The 16,442-nt window shown below is 33.0% G+C and overlaps 1 protein-coding gene across 1 annotated transcript in view; it reads right to left on the reverse strand.

The window, feature by feature from the left end:
- Nucleotides 1-15,322, reverse strand: part of LOC108967102 — a gene marked incomplete at its 5' end in the record, with an annotated part of 52,236 nt that extends 36,914 nt beyond the window's left edge. Inside the window, 1 exon segment of the mRNA XM_018930349.1 lies at nt 15,271-15,322.
- Between the last annotated feature and the right edge of the window lie 1,120 nt (nt 15,323-16,442).

Raw genomic sequence — 16,442 nt, forward strand, 5'->3', positions numbered from 1 at the left:
TAACACGGTACTTCATGTAACATATATGTATGTATATGCATATACTTGTATAAAAGAATATAATATCATTATTTAATTACCTATTTTTTACAAAATATATTGCTCAATAATTCAGTTAAATCGCTCGTCATCAACAAAACATCAAGCTCTCTACAACATGGAGAAATAAATAATGAAATTATCCAATTGAGTTGTAAAAAAACACCAAACACCGCTTGTAGCTGTTTGAGGCTGTCACAACATCTTTGCTTTGTGCGCCAGATTTTTTTTTTTAAATTATCTGAATTAACAAAAAAAAAAAAAAAAAAATCTGGTTTATTGATTAAGTTAAGTAAAGTAAGCCTATTTCGTGCGCAGTATTATTGATTTTGCAAGGCATTCATTTAATAAAATATTAAATAGTCTTGTATGAGTCGGAGTGTAAAAGTAACAAATTTAATGGGTCGATTGAGAGCAGTACGTGTTCCATAATGAATCACAATAGCTATCAAAACTTTAAAAAGAAATGGTTTCATTTGGAGAAAAATAAAAGTCGCAAAATATGGCATAACTGATTTTCAGTAGAAAAATTTATTAATAATAAAATGCAGAAATGCCAGACGAACTTACACTCCGAACTTACACATAAGGGCTTTGCCCTTAATTAAACTTATAAAGAAAATATTATATCTTCACCTAATTTTATCAAGTTATCGCACATTTTACGTGTTATTGGCACACATACCTGCTTTTTCAATTATATAATGAAACTTTAAAAGAACAGGCCTTCCTCTGAATACTATTGCATACACATATATACTTTATTTAATTAGTCAATACTAGCTGTAAATTGGGCAACGGAAGGAACTGTAAATTAGCACCAGCAACTCGCAAGAGATAAGCTTTAATTTCAGATTAGTTTCCTTTAGCTACGTACGCTGTAAGCGGATGCCGAAGTGGTTGAGTAATTACAAGTGCATCGCAAAAAATACCAAAAGATAACGGTGGTAACTAGAAAATGGGATACATGAAAAAAGCTTATTGCGTTATAGAGTGAACCATTTTAAAGCAATTCTCTTTTTTCCCGATGTTTTAATTTAGCACACTTTTTTATAACCATACAGTTAACTCTTTAGCCAACGAAATGTCTTACCTACCTAGAATTTGTGTGGTTGCTCAGTTGAGTAAGTACAAACGTTTGCAACAGTAGTGAGCATTTGGAATTTTAAATAAATCTCTTTGTGGTACGTGGCAAATTACCAATTATTTTGCTATATATGCTTTTTTTGATGTACATATGTATATACATATAAGAATTAATATCACAAAGCATTGTATGATTGATTACAACTTCAATTAAGTAAACCCCTACCAAAACAATGTGGAAAATATGAAAATATTACTTGTAAATGAAAAGTGCGCAACTGTGACTACAACTGTTCATCTTATCAATTTTAGCTGTAAAATTTGTACGTACTATACACATACTGTACATTACTATACACAGTAGTGTTTGTATGACTATTTAAAAGTTTAACTCTCACACACAATAATGCCGTCGTGCATCATAATCCAAAGAACACAGCTCTTTTGCGAATATAATTATTGAGTTTTCAATTGTTCATACAATTTTTTTTGATGACTCATGCCCAGCTCCTGACCGATGCTACAGCTGCTATTATGCCGGTCTCTTTCGACCTATTCAGCGATTTTATCGCAATTTTCGACGACAGGCCTTCCGGAGCGTGGCGCATCTTTGACCACCTCCTCTACACCAGAACGAAAACGTTAAAACCATCGTTGTGCGGTGGAAATGGAAACTGTATCGGGTCCATAAACTGCACAAATTTTATTGGCAGTTTGAGATGCATTTTTGCCTTTACCGAAGTAGTACTGTAAAATATGCTGTATTTTCTTTTTATTTTGCTCCATGTTTGCGATGCTATAACTCACGAACGACTTAAAAGAAACTACAATCAATCAAATACGTGTTAGCGCGTGAAATGAGCTTTCCAAAAAGGTATAGGATGACCCGATGCGACGAATAAAACTAGAACTACGCGCTCTCAGCGCCAACTAGACTTTTTTGACAACCTAATATTACAATGGACGACAATCAATTTCTGCAATCCATGGGGATGGTATTTCGACTGAGTGGCTCGCATTTATTGCATTACCACAGCAACCAAGCGATCACAGCAAAACAGCCCCACAAACAATGTTTTATTGCTACATGAGCATGCGTGTATGTATGTATATGTATCGTCCAATAATAATGAAGAGGAAGTGGTAAATGTGTACACAATCAACACGTAAATTTCCAGTATCACTGCAACAGGTAAATATTGTGGTATATCACACGCTAGAATTGTTGAATGAATGTTATACATATGCATACGCAAAGGTGTGGTTATCGACAGAAAATTGCTAAGGATTTTAATAGTCTTCTAATTGAACTCAATATAAGTATACTTGGAAACGAGAGAAATGAAACGATATATATTTGTAACATCTAAATTTTTAAAATGCCCACATGAGAAAAAATGTCCAAGTTATTACATCTATAGAATTAACTTGCTGAGATAGATACGGTGTTATATAGGTTTATACATTTACGATCAGGATAACGAGATGAGTTGAATTCCGTCGTACCTCCGTCCCCATATAACAATTATGTTGAAAACTACTAATAATGCACTAAGTTTTACACACAAGATGGCATAAAAAGACTTAATTCACCATTAGGTGAAATCCCATAACTTTGGAACTAGTCGACTAATTTCAAACAAATTAGGTATTTATTATTATTCCACGCTTTATATGCAACTGTTCGAAAATGGCGGCGAAGAACAGATAAGGAGCATGCTTCAGTTTCTTTGTAGAATTTGGTCGGACGAAAGCAAGCTCAACGATTGGAATTTAAGTATGCTTTGCCCAGTCCACAATCTGCACCAACTATTGTGGGAAAAGCCTCCTAAACATCGCATATAAGGTTCCATCGAGCGTATTGTGTGAAAGTCTTTATCAGTGTGGCTTTAGGCCTGGAAAATCAACAACTGACCAGATATTCATCATGCGCCAAACCTTGGATTTCAAAGCTACTTTTGACAGTAAGAAAAGGGGTTTCTTTTATTCGGTTATGTTCGAATTTGGTATCCCCGCAAAACTAATACGACTCTGTAAACGGACATTGAGAAACACCAAAAGCTCTGTCACTATCGGGAAGGACCACTCTGAGGCGTTCGATATCAGACAAGGCGACTCCCTTTTGTGTGACTTCTCCAATCTACTCTTGCATAAAATTGCTTCAGAACTAAAAAGAGAAGGTACTACCTTTTATAAGAGTTTACTGCTGATGGCGAATAATGTGGATGATATTGATATCATTGGCCATAACAATGTCTATGCCACTAAAGAAGAAGAAGGTCTTTAAAAGGTTTCAAAAGACAATGTGGCTTAGCGCTAAATATTAAATAATTAGGTCTAGACAATCGTCTCAGCTTTATTTTCATTATTACCCTTTTACTGCCTTTAACGTTTATAATTTATCATATGCCCAATTATATCAAATTTCGGCTCTTTGGTAAACTTTATTTTACATGTGTACATATATCTTAAGATACCAAATATGACTGTTGTCCTTGCACCCTTTCGTCGAATAATGTATGCAATATAGGCATAAGCACTTTTACTGTTAACGTGATAAAACGGTTTAAGTTTCAGTAAAATTTCTCACAATGACACAGCAATATTTGCATTTCATTTGAAAATTTCTCAAGAGTAAAGAAGTTCAGAAACACGTTTATGCACTTCAGGAGACACGACAACTATTCTTGCAAACTTGCGGATAAAGAATTGCTTATAAACAAATAGTAAACTTAAAGAAATAAATGCCAAATTATAAAAATAAATCAAAGGAAGACTTTTCGGCATTGATGCAAATATTGAGTTAAAAAAAATGCGAAAGCAATAAAATATTTAAAATGATCAGTAAGTACACAATATTATAATAATTTTGCTCGAAGATAATAATACTCACGGAATACAAGATCGAACAAGTACACTTCAAAGGCTTATCTTTGTTGGCAGCATCAGATGTTAAGAGAACGCGTTGCGACACGGACAGCTTCGCTTAAAACTTTCAAGGTGCATTCGCTGATAGTAATAAAAGCGTACATGAAAAGTTGGTTGCTAACTAACATAACAGTATAACGTAAGACAAAAAATCCAAAACATTAACGCTTTCAGTCGAATTAACAAGTTCAAGCGTAACAGAGAAACGAAGAGATTGGTATAAAATAGCTTGTGTTATATTGGCATACACTGAAATACTTAAGGATTCAAAGGTGTTTTTAACTTATGCTGGAGCACGTTTAGGACTGTTGTAAGTCCTTGGCGTTTTTTCATATCATGAGAAACATAAACAAAATTGATTTTTTCTACTTGTTGTTCAACTCTTACTTCCAGCTGATAATTGTACAAAATTTAAACTCAGACGAATTAAGAATTCATAGAAGAAGAACGAAAAAAATATTTGCTCCTGATAGATGGGATTTTATATTTTCAATAATAATCATTTTATAAAACATATGTCGCTGCAATACAAATCAAATTCTTGTTTTGAATCTTTTGCATTTTTGTAGGTTATTTTAGTTTCAATGCATCAGAAGTTAACGTTTTTTCCCGTTTATATAAAGTCGATAAGAGAAGTAAAATCTCTAACAAGTACTAGCAAATGTGTAAGCGAGCGACTATTTATAAAAAAAAAGTAGGGAACTCAAATATCCTTAAAAGAAGTTGAGAGAAAAGGACTATTGTCGTGACCTCCAATTTCAAATATTAGAACTTATAACAGTACAAGCTTTGTCCAGAAATAAAAGAACTGAGTCGATTAAAAACATTTATTGAACCAATAGTTCTAATTCTTTAAAAACTTTTAAAATAATATCCTTTTGCGCCAGTGCGATTTTCAAGTATTGAATACGTCTTGGCAGGCATTCTCTGGAATAGCCTTGAGAGCCGAGGTGCATGCTGTTTAGACTCCCCTTCATCGGCTTTTCAGGCAAGAAAACAAAGAAAAGTCCGGGGGACACATTTTGGAATGGCGGCTGGAAACACAACACTTCTTGCTAAAGCAACAGCCGATTTTTCACACAGAATTTAATCGTGCACCTCTGCTCTAACAAATGCTGCATTTTTCGCTTGCACCACTCACAGAAACACGACAGGTGCTCAGAGACAACTGATCAGCCACTCGTTCGTTAGCTAGGAACGCCCTCTAACAAATCCGAAGTATATTCGGATAAACCCTATAAAAAAAATATGTATTGAGGAAATAAGTAGAAATAATGCTTACGGTCGAAAGCTACAAGCAAAGAGAAAGAATATATTCATTGGACTCTGCTTTGTAAAATCTTATTTTAATATTAATTTGATTGACCTTAATTTTGAAAAGAAAGTTCTAGTATTGCTATAAGTAATCCTACATAAAACTCTGATTTGTTGTAAAATAAACCCGTCAATTTTTGTCATTTGTCAAATCAATCTATTTTTCTGAAAGCAAAAGCAGAATGTATAGCAATTAAATTTTTTACAAATATATAAGGAAATATGTATATTGGGCTCAGCATTGGCTAAATCATAGCTATATACCTGTTAAAGAAAGCAAACATTACATTTTTTTAAGGAAAATTTTCATAAGGAAAATTTGGAATTTCATAAGGAAAATTTTAAAGAGATAAAAGCAGTCGCATATGTAGAAGCATTTGAGGCTAGAGGAAACATAAAGAAAATCGATAGTCAACTAAGTTTATATTATGGAGGGATGAAAGTAAATATGGCTATTGTACCTTTTTTAGTTAATCTCTGCTTCTAAAGTATACACATAAATGGCACAAATAAATATAAATCCATTAATAAAGAGAGCCTAAAGTTGCTACTCTCAACGAACGCCACGTAGGAGTGACAGTCCTACGTCAGTAAGTAGAGGACACTGCTGGCTATGCGGAGAACTGATAAGCCATTCATCAGTACCGCTCGTTTACGTAAATCCTCATATTTTCATGCATCCATTTGTCTTGATTATACTTTCAGGTAAACGATATTTCTATGCTACTCTTGTGGTTGATTTTGCCGAACAGGCAACCGAAGCAGCTGTCCTCAACTTATTTGCCGTGTCAGTTGGTGGCCAGTGGAGTGGTGCGCACGGCTTTTACCATACCAAGAGTGTACTAGCTATTATTATTAAATTTTGTTTTAAGGACAATAGTTTTTTGTTTCGAGAAATTGTGATTAGTGTTATTTTTTTACTCATACTATTTCATTTTCTAGTTTTCTACTTTTTGATAAACTGATGAACATTTCCTTCACAATACTTTTCAAATGATCTCATTGCATAACATTGTTAAGCTTTAAGCAGTAGTTCGAACATTTTATATTCATAGCTCCAGTCAATCAGCTATCAGCAGCACAAAACTTATTAAATTTCATTCTTGGAATCATTACTTTAGGGTTTCTATGAGCACACGGACATTCTTGAAAAGTCCCATAAAACCCATAAAACAAAGCAAATAATTTGCAAATATCAAAATTTCACGTACAAAATACATTTGTTGTATACTGAGAATTTTCAGTAAGTTTGCAAAATCAAGTTCTTGGAACATACTGATATCAGTTATAAATAGTAGCCTCGGTGTTTTCATGACCTACTGTGCATATGAGTAATTTAAATTTAGGAGATGGAATTTAAGTCATGCCCATTTATAATGGCTAGAGAAGAATAAATTACTTAAAAATAGTCAAAATAAGATTTAGTCAAATAAAGTTCAACTAATTGGATTGTTGTGGGCGAGGATGAAGGTTATTTGCTTGATTTCAGCTTATGAATTCCCACATGAAACACCAATGGGCGTGAAAACAGTTTAGCTCCGGTAATTTGCAATACCAACCTACAGGATGTGAAATTGAACTTTTTGCGTTACCAATTATATTACGAAGGTTGTAAAAAATGTTAAGTAAAAGGAAAAAACTATTAGAATCAATATTTTATGAGCAAATGTTTTGGTTAACATTATTTTAACCGCGATAAATATTGTTTATATGTCGCATACAAAACTGAAATATATACTAACCGGAAAAATAAACAAATATTTACATAATAAATGTAATTTTTAATTGCCATGCGGGATAAACATTTACTTCGGCGTGTAGTGAGGATAAGATAATATATTTTTAATAACTCTAATTGCTGTACTTAATTCTTTTATTAATTTTAAAATATATTTATGATAGTTGTAGAGAAATAACTATTTGACCTAACTCTGACAGCCACAAAAATAATAAAAATATAATTTATGACTTTATGGCCCGAGCTGCATTGAGGTTTTACGAACTCATAGCAGCAAGTTAATGCCGATATTTAAGAATTATATGTATTTGCTTCAAATATTTTTTTCAATATTGTAATATGTCAAAATGTAATATATGTTTAGCTTTCAAAAATATGTGCATGAGAATTTGCAATTCAGTTGAATGGCAGCTAACAATTCTAGCATCTTAGAGTTGGCCGGCAAACTGTCAGTTGAACAAAACAGACCCCTATATTAGCATACACACATACTCAAAACTATAAGCATAATAACGGTTGATAATTGGGCACGTGCTGCTGTCACTGTATAATGTAAAATGAAAACAAAAACATATACAGAATGAATATAAAGACTAAAACTAATCAACAAGTACAGCAAATGGAAGTAAAATAGCAACTGGACCAGCAGCAGCCATAGCAATAAAACTCAACAAGATGGAAATATGACAGAGTGAAGCGGTGAGGCAAAGCAATCAGGCAGTTACGGGCTTGGTGATGAAAGATGTGCAGATAATTTTGCTGCTTGCAACAACAATTTCAATTAATGAATTCGATAAGCTCCATCTTTAATTTCTTCTGTATTCGGAAAGTTTGAATCCGTTTATATCAGGCATGTGCTGCAAATCGTTTTCGCATGAAAGTGTCACACAAACACGTATTTGTCGTATTGTTTCGGTGGCAGTTTCATGCGAAAACGATTTGCAGCACATGCCCGTATATGTATATTTTGAGTGCCAAATTATATTTTACTCATAAAAACATGTTCACTTGGTTTTATTAATATAAATATAATGAAAAATATTTTAGTAATAAAATCATTTGAAAGGATCAGGGTTTTTCTTTACATTCAACTCCTAAATTTTCTTTGCAAAATGAAAAAATTAAATAAATAAACATGGATAGAACTAATATATTATCTGCCGATTTGAAAAGTCGACTGGAAAGTTATACCAAAATACTAGTAAGCCATGAAGACATTTTCTATTAAAAAAAAAATAAATGAGATAATGATTTGAAGTTAAGTAAACAATCTGCTACTTGCCGAATCACCCAAGATAATGCAAAAAGCGCTGTCTAGCACAAAAGTATATCAGTAAACCGTATAGCCTGCTGCTTTTAACGGACCTAATCCACAGGTTGTTAATATATAACAAACAACCAGCGTTGCGTAAAGGTCTTACCGTTAGGAAACGTGCAGATTTTCTCACGCATGTTTAAGCAAATCTGAATCAGCTTTCGGAATGTAGACGAGCATTAAGTTATTTAAGCCATTAAGTCAGAATACATTAACATATGTATTTGAATGTATAACAGACACTGCTTTATATGTGTTAAATGGAGAATAAATGGAAATACTGTAAGATCTAAACAAGAAGGTGTAAGTGATAACCAAAAGTTTTGGAAAACTGAATTCGAATAAATTACAAGAAATGGCGTGGCCTGCATATTTGTGTTCCCTGTTCAAGACAAAGATTATAAGCTAGTGTAATTTATGAAAGATGTATGGGTATAAGATTAAAGCAAACATAACTCATACATTAAGAGTTAGGCAAAGATTATAACTTGTCTGTATGTTAGAGGGCGTTTCTTCCTAATATTTTGGTTACTAAAATCGAAAAAGATAGTAAAAATATACTGAGACAGATTTTTTATGTTGCAGTCAAGGGCTATTAGGCTCAAATCACCGCCATTTACCAAAATGACCAAAAATGCCAGTATGTGATGAAAAATTGTTGAACTAAAATTCGTAATCAAGACACCTCATATACCACACAGAACTCTTATCACATTAGTTGCAAATTTTTTCTTCAAATTTGTTCAGTAGAGCTATTAATGGAGGTAGAAGTAGTACGATTTATTGGATTTTATGAAAATCCGCAAGAAGCTGTGTCCTTAGTAATATTATATAGGCTTCATTTTTATTCCAAATTTTTACGAATTGCCATCAATTTCAATTTGTCATCCTTTTTTAAACCATATAAAAGATATTTGCGGGATATGATTTTCTGTTGGCTTCTCACCTGCGCACGTGGGTCAATATGTACTAAGCAACAGAAATATTTGCAAAGGTAAGCACTTAGTAAGAAATAATAAAATAAAGAGTGATATAAATCACAAAAAAAAAAAAAAAAATGTTTAACCATTTCTATAATACAAAAAGGGTTTCGAGATTATCATAAATCAACAATTTAAATTTATGCGTATTGAGTAATTTGTCAACAGAACTTTAGTAAAAGGTGAAAGAAATGTAAAAATGCGTTAGAAATTCAAGGTTGATTACAAGCCTGGTGTCTCGTATCTTACTTTCACCCATATCATCCACTAAATACCCGTTTAACTGTGCACAACAGTTTAAATCACTCCCCGACAACCTTCGTGTCGAGGTGATACAGCCCTCTACCCGGGGCCAGCATTTAAAGTGGTCTACAGTTCTCTTATAACAACAAGGCCCTCGGTACGTAATAATAAGCCTACTAGAGAGAGCTTTTAATTAAAAAAAAACTTCCGCGATTCAGAGTAGACAGAATATGTAAGAATGCTCATACGCAACATACATATAACTAGTCTACGGTGTGTGCATACATTTGTATGTAGTACATTAGTATATAAATTACTGCGTCAATAAAACAATATTTTCTAAAAAATATTTTTAGCAAAAATTTAGCTTTCAAATTGCTTGCCCCAAAAATACTCAATGCATATTCTGCTTTGCTATGAAGATATTCGTATGAGTTCTGGGGTAGCTACGGACAATCACAATTTTTCTTTCTCTCGGTTTACTTCAAACATTAGTGGCCTGCCATATTTATATAAGTTTCATCAGTTTACTATTTATTTCTGATTTATATTTTGTCGTTTTGTAGAAATATATCTTTGTTGTCCTATATATGTTTATATTCATGTAGCTTATATATTTTCATTTATCGTTTGCTTTATTGGCTGTTTTTGTATATTGATCTTTAGACTACACTTAAAAGAAAGCAGAAGAATGCAAGATAATGCGGATGTGTGAATGAGGAAAGTTAAATTTATGCATTAGAATTTTAAAACGTTGATATTGCATAAACCAAACTATGTAAATCCACAGCGGAACAATTCAGAAATAATAAAGAAAGGAAGGAAATAAAAGCAGCCAGCTATTCTAAACTTCCTCAATTTATCTATTGAAATATATATAAATAGTTTTTTCTCAGCACGTTTACGCACTTATGATTTTATGCATTTCATAAAAGCTCTTCTGAAAGCATTCTTATAAATATATGACCCCATTGGTTGACTTTTGCATTTTGGTCAATTCTTGCCAATCAGAAGGACATAAAAAGTGCTTGGTTGTTGTTGTACAGATAAAACAAAAAATCTTTGACAATTCTGAATGAAAAGTAATCGTTCAATTCAAGGCCAATCTGCTGATAGGTGGCCTTGCTTAATAGAATGAACAGCAGTAATTTCAGAAGAATGGAATATTTCACTTTGCCTATGATTCACCACAAGTCTTTAGATTGACCTAATATAATCAATCACGTACATAGCGATCTAAAAAAAATATTATAAGGTAAAACCACATCCTATTGAATTGAGTTATGGCGTATTGCTGACGCCGACATTGTGTGTTTTTGTGGAACAATGCCGGTTATTGACAGATACAAATAAGTATAAAAGTAGATGCTTTATATGGTGTACACCTACTGCCTAAACCTGCTACTTCCCCTTTTCTTCACAAGGGAAACATACAACCAAGCGTATAAAACAAGTATAAGATGTTCAAACGACTAACGATTAAGAATTAGAAAAAAATTATGCAATAACAAAAACTTGAAGTAAAACGAAAAAGGAATATGCGGTACGACGTAAGAAAACCATACAAAGAGCAGCTAGTATTTTCAGCTGTGGAACTCTTAGAACAATGCCAAGCTAGGCAGGCAACGTAATTTTAGACTTACTGCCAACATACATGATTTGTACGCAAATGGTGGCGAAATCAGTTCCCAGACTAAAGGAGGCCCTATTAATTATTATGATACTTCAAAAGTTCCAATTTCTGTACAAAAGCAGGCATCTTACAAATCCTCTAAAGTTGAAATTAAATTCGGCCTTCGATATTGTTTTCTCTTCCAGAGAAGAACAGGAAATGGAAGAGGTGGACAAGGACGCACAAATGCGTATGGTTTCAAACTAGATAAGCGGCTGGGAGTGTCTCTTCTTCAAAACTAGGTATCAAAATCGCCTTCCGTCTAAAAGACACTGCAGTATGTTCCAAGCGAAGATCACAGAAATTAAAAGCTTTCTTGCACTAAAAAGGAGGTTTGAGCACCCGAGGAATATATTTATATTTACAGATAGCCAGGTGGCTTTGAAATCGCTGAAGTATTTTATGATCTAAGTTAGTGAAATAATGTGTTTATCTCTTAGTCGATCTAAATTGAAATTTCGAGATAAATCTGCAAGAAGTTGCAGAATGTAGTGACAACCCTGGCAACTGTGAATCCGATGATACCTCTAGTAGGTTCAAGAACATAGTAATCCCTGGGAAAAGTGAAGCAGATGAACTACAGAGAGCAGGCACTACCCTACAATCGACTCCGGAACAGAGGGAATTTTTATGCTCTTTGCTACTTGTAGATATATAATCGGCAAAGCATACATATGTTATAAACATGGCTAATCACCCCTGAATCACCAAGATTTCGACAAGAAGGCAAATGCTGTATGAATTAAAAAATTAATCACGCAAAATTTTAAAAGGAATGATGTAAGAACTCTATTAAGAGTCACTGACATAATAGACTAGGAACACCATATAACAACTATTGTAAAAAATAATGGCTTATACCAAGATAAAAATTTTCATACTGAACAACTTCATAAGAAGCACATAGTCGTTCAGAGGGGAGCCAAGGACCGGTGCGTCATTAAATATCCACTCTACCTACCCTAGTAATTTTTATTCATAAAGGTGGGTTTGTTTAAGTATAAAAGGGAACGTGAAATAGTACATATTTCTTTATCTATTAGCTAACTGGTGAATTAAAAGAAAAACATGTTGCATACGAAAAGTTCAAACTTTGTGGGTGTTAGAGAACAATCATATTGTGAAATATGACAATATGATGAAAATAGGGTATAGCCATACTTTCAGAAAAAATATGTTTGTTCAAAGATATATACTATTAAATATTTATATCAATTGAAAAATCCCCCTGTCACATAGAGGGCGGAACTAGAATTAAATCCATGTAAGGTTAAAATTTAGCTGACCGAATAGAATAAAATCCTTGTAAGTAATTTCAATTTTGTGTTGACAGAAAGTTTGCTTTGAAATCCATGTATTTTTAAAGCTGTCAATTGCAAGTATTTTCTTAGTAACCTGAAAGCAATTATTTTTTTTTTTATTATTTTTTAACATACACCTTCACAAAGAAAAGATAAAAATTAAAGCAACTGATGTAGTAATTACAAAAGTCTTAATTTACCAGCCCGAAGCTATTACAGAAAAATTAATCAAAAGTGGCTGTCAGTTACAATACTACTCTAACTCTATACTCATATATACATACCTACATAGATACGTACGTATCTTGCACCTATACATGCGAGTGTAATTGACCGCATACGAGTATCTATTATTTCAATCCATATATTGAACTAAGCTTGAAAATAAAACTTCAGTCTAAACTTATACACCTACCAAAAATTTTTTTTGGCTATTTAAAATTCTCTTACGACATTGTCAGGTTGACTTGATGTGGTTCTTAACCAGTTCTGATCTTGAAATATAACATTATATTAAAGTATTACCGCTTGTTTATAGCTCGGTATATTAAAGCGAAATATGAACTATATTTATATAAATAACAAACATTTTCCTTTCGTACTTTTCTGAAAAGTATAACTCTCTCATAGAGTTTGTGAATAATTTCTAGAGTTCTATGAGCCATTAGCAAACAATTGTCTGTGTTTGTCAACCAACTACTAGCGAAAATTTAAGTGTACAAAGTTTATGTGGAAGTTGAAGCCCAAAGCTGGGTTACACAAACCGCAAACATAATTTCATAAATACTTATTGACTTTATTAATAAATATTTTGTAGTGAAATGGAAACCCAAGCCTTCTCCCGGTGCTATTTATACAAAGAGACAAGTGAAATAGTTGTTGGAAGCTTTAATTTAAGGACGCATAATGGCAGGAAAGCGATCGAATATTTTCGGTAAATGGAAGAAATAGAGATTAATATAAATACACATATGTATTGATTATTGCAGGATAGGTTATAATATTGGCAAAAAATATTAGCAAGCTCTAGTTACAACATACATTTATATTGTAACCAAATTGATTCTTAAAACCTAATTATTTTAGAAATTGATAAAACCGAACTAGCTTGATTTATATCAAGGTACACACATTTAGGCCGCTAGTAGAAAACAGAGTGGCAAATTAAAAAAAATCTGATCTGAAAAATTTCTTCAGATATTACATAATTTCGTGAATATATCTCATAAAATAAAAAAGTTTCCAGATTCTGATAGCTCAGTTTATATGGCAGCTATACGCGATATTGGTCCGATATCGGCGGTTCCGATAAATATTTAGCTTCTTAGTGAAAAATGTACGTGGCCAACATTTCAGAGCGATATCTTAAAACATGAGGAACTAGTTCGGGTATACGGACATATGGACAAAGCTAAATCCACTCAGCTCATCATGCTGATCATTTAGATATATGTAGGTACATATGTATGTACTGGTTCGAAATGTGGCATTTTTTTGTTTAAATTAAGTACGGGGAAAAAAATTTATCCAAAGTACTGACCATTTAATTTTACACATTTTGACAACTTTTCTGGCAATTTAGGGAAATTATGCCCCCTTTTATAAACCAGGTTACCATGAAGTTCAATTTGGGGAAACTGTGCCCCTTTTTATAAAAGGAGTCTGTCACACCCAGAAGGAAAGTTGGGAGTTCCCATAATATACATCTTTTCTTTGCTTCATTTTCTTAAATGGTTGGTTTTTATTGAAAAGTCAAATTTGGTACCCTTAAAGCTATGATTTGCAGAAATCATTAATTTCCATTTCAATGAAAGTGCTGCAGAATTGCATCGAATGCAGTGGGAGTGGAAGATCACAAAAATAGTGTGACCGAATTGCGAGCAATATTAGATGAATATCAGCCAACAGCAAACAATTTTAAACTGTTTGAAAGCTATGTGAAATATATTGAATAATGTCTCCAGCGAAAAAATGGTAAAAATTGGTCAACCAAAATTTAACACATTTGTTTATTTATTTATTAGTACAAATATAAGAAAAGTAGTAGTTTTGTTATAAATACGAAAATACTTTTTCGGCTACTCAATAGAATAGGAGGAATTAAATGAAAAACAAATGGAAAACCGAAAAAATATTTGAGAAATTTTGCTTCAAAGAAACGAAAGATAAGACAAGCAAAGTAAAGAAAAATCGGTTTAGGATACAATCAAAGTATCTGGCTACCCCACCCGTCTTATGCACCAGTCTTATCCCTTTCCGATTACCATTATTTTCGATCGATAAAGTCGAAATTCGGATGTCTGAATGGCTTATTTCAAAAGAAGAACATTTCTATTCAGTCTTACTTACTTTATAGTTTAAGTGCGAACAACTTTGATAGAGAAATAATAGAAATGAAGAATAAAAGCGTTAAATACACTTATATCACTGAGGTTATCTAGCAAAGCTAGGAGCTTGCCATATTTCAAAATTTTGAAAGCTCAAACGAGAACAAAAAGAGCTGAGAGTATTCGAACGCTTTGTATTCATAGCCACTTTTACAGTCAAAAATATTTGCAAATTATTATTTGCTGCAACAGCTTTTGCGTACTGTGTTAGTGATGATTTTACAAATATTTCCCGCAAAAACTAATACCATAAAACTTTTCACTTACCTTTTAACTGAAAATTTTTAGTTGAGCGTTAAAATGCCTCCTCTTTAGGTGTCTGAAAGTAGAAAAAAGTAAAACTGTTACAAAAATTCGAGAAATGGAAATAAAATGTTCGCTGAAAATGCAAATGGACAGCAGTACGAACAGCTGCATGCAGAATCAGTTTTGTATGCACTTTGGTAAAAAAATTTTTATATACATTATACAAACGTATATACATGTTTGTGTAGTGGATAATTCAGAGCAAAGGAGGGCGCACTCAAATAATTCACAAAACTATTTAGAAAAAATTTAATTTACTATTTCATATTTGAGGTATCTGAAATATTCATTTTGAGGGAGAGAAGAAGCCCTGAAGTGTTCTGAAATTCTTTGAACAAAAAACACATTGCAAAACTTCACAATGGCAACTACATTTACTGGAAAGTCAAATGAGAGCATACCCCTTACCAATTTTTGATTATACCGCAAAAAAAGCGCCTTTTTTCGGAAAGAATCACATTCACTATGTATAGTATGAATTTTCCAGGAAGCAAAATTCCAATTCCTGAATCATTTTTTTATTCCAAGCTAGTACTTCTCTTCCCGTCAATTTATTCTAAGCATGCTGCACTTTTTTCCACATCAACAGTGCAGCGAAGGCTGTAAGAATATGGCTATCTAGAAGCAAGTAGTGTGCAATTCAATGTTGCAGCGAGAAGGGCTATGAAGTTATGTAATACATAGCGGTACAGTGAGAAAAAAATATAGTTATGAAATCCGCTGGGCAAAGTTTCTACGCAATAAAACGCAAGCCATTAGGGTCTGTGCAAAGTTTATGTTCAGCTGCTGAAAAAACGAAGGCTTCGAAGGCTAGCTATGCCCACCCAGTGACAACATAAGCTTTTTGCTTCTGCTTTGAAGTAAAATTCCTGAGAAACCATATACCTACATAAGGGTGAGCCAAAACTAACCTAAGGAATTCATTGGTTAAAACGAAGGTATATACAGAGGAAAAATATCCCAGCTAAGAGATATTTTTAGCATAATTTTAAAATTTGTAGGTCTCATTAAAACTATATAACTTGATCAAAAAAATTTCCTCATAAAAACTACCTGTATATGGCCGGTATATGCGGCACCATAAAAAGTCACCCGGAAGTTCATATATATTATTATGTATATGGGGGCCAAGG

The sequence above is a fragment of the Bactrocera latifrons genome, unplaced genomic scaffold (assembly GCF_001853355.1).
Source record: "Bactrocera latifrons isolate USDA-ARS-PBARC rearing strain unplaced genomic scaffold, ASM185335v1 scaffold_177, whole genome shotgun sequence".
Taxonomy (NCBI): Eukaryota; Metazoa; Arthropoda; class Insecta; order Diptera; family Tephritidae; genus Bactrocera; species Bactrocera latifrons.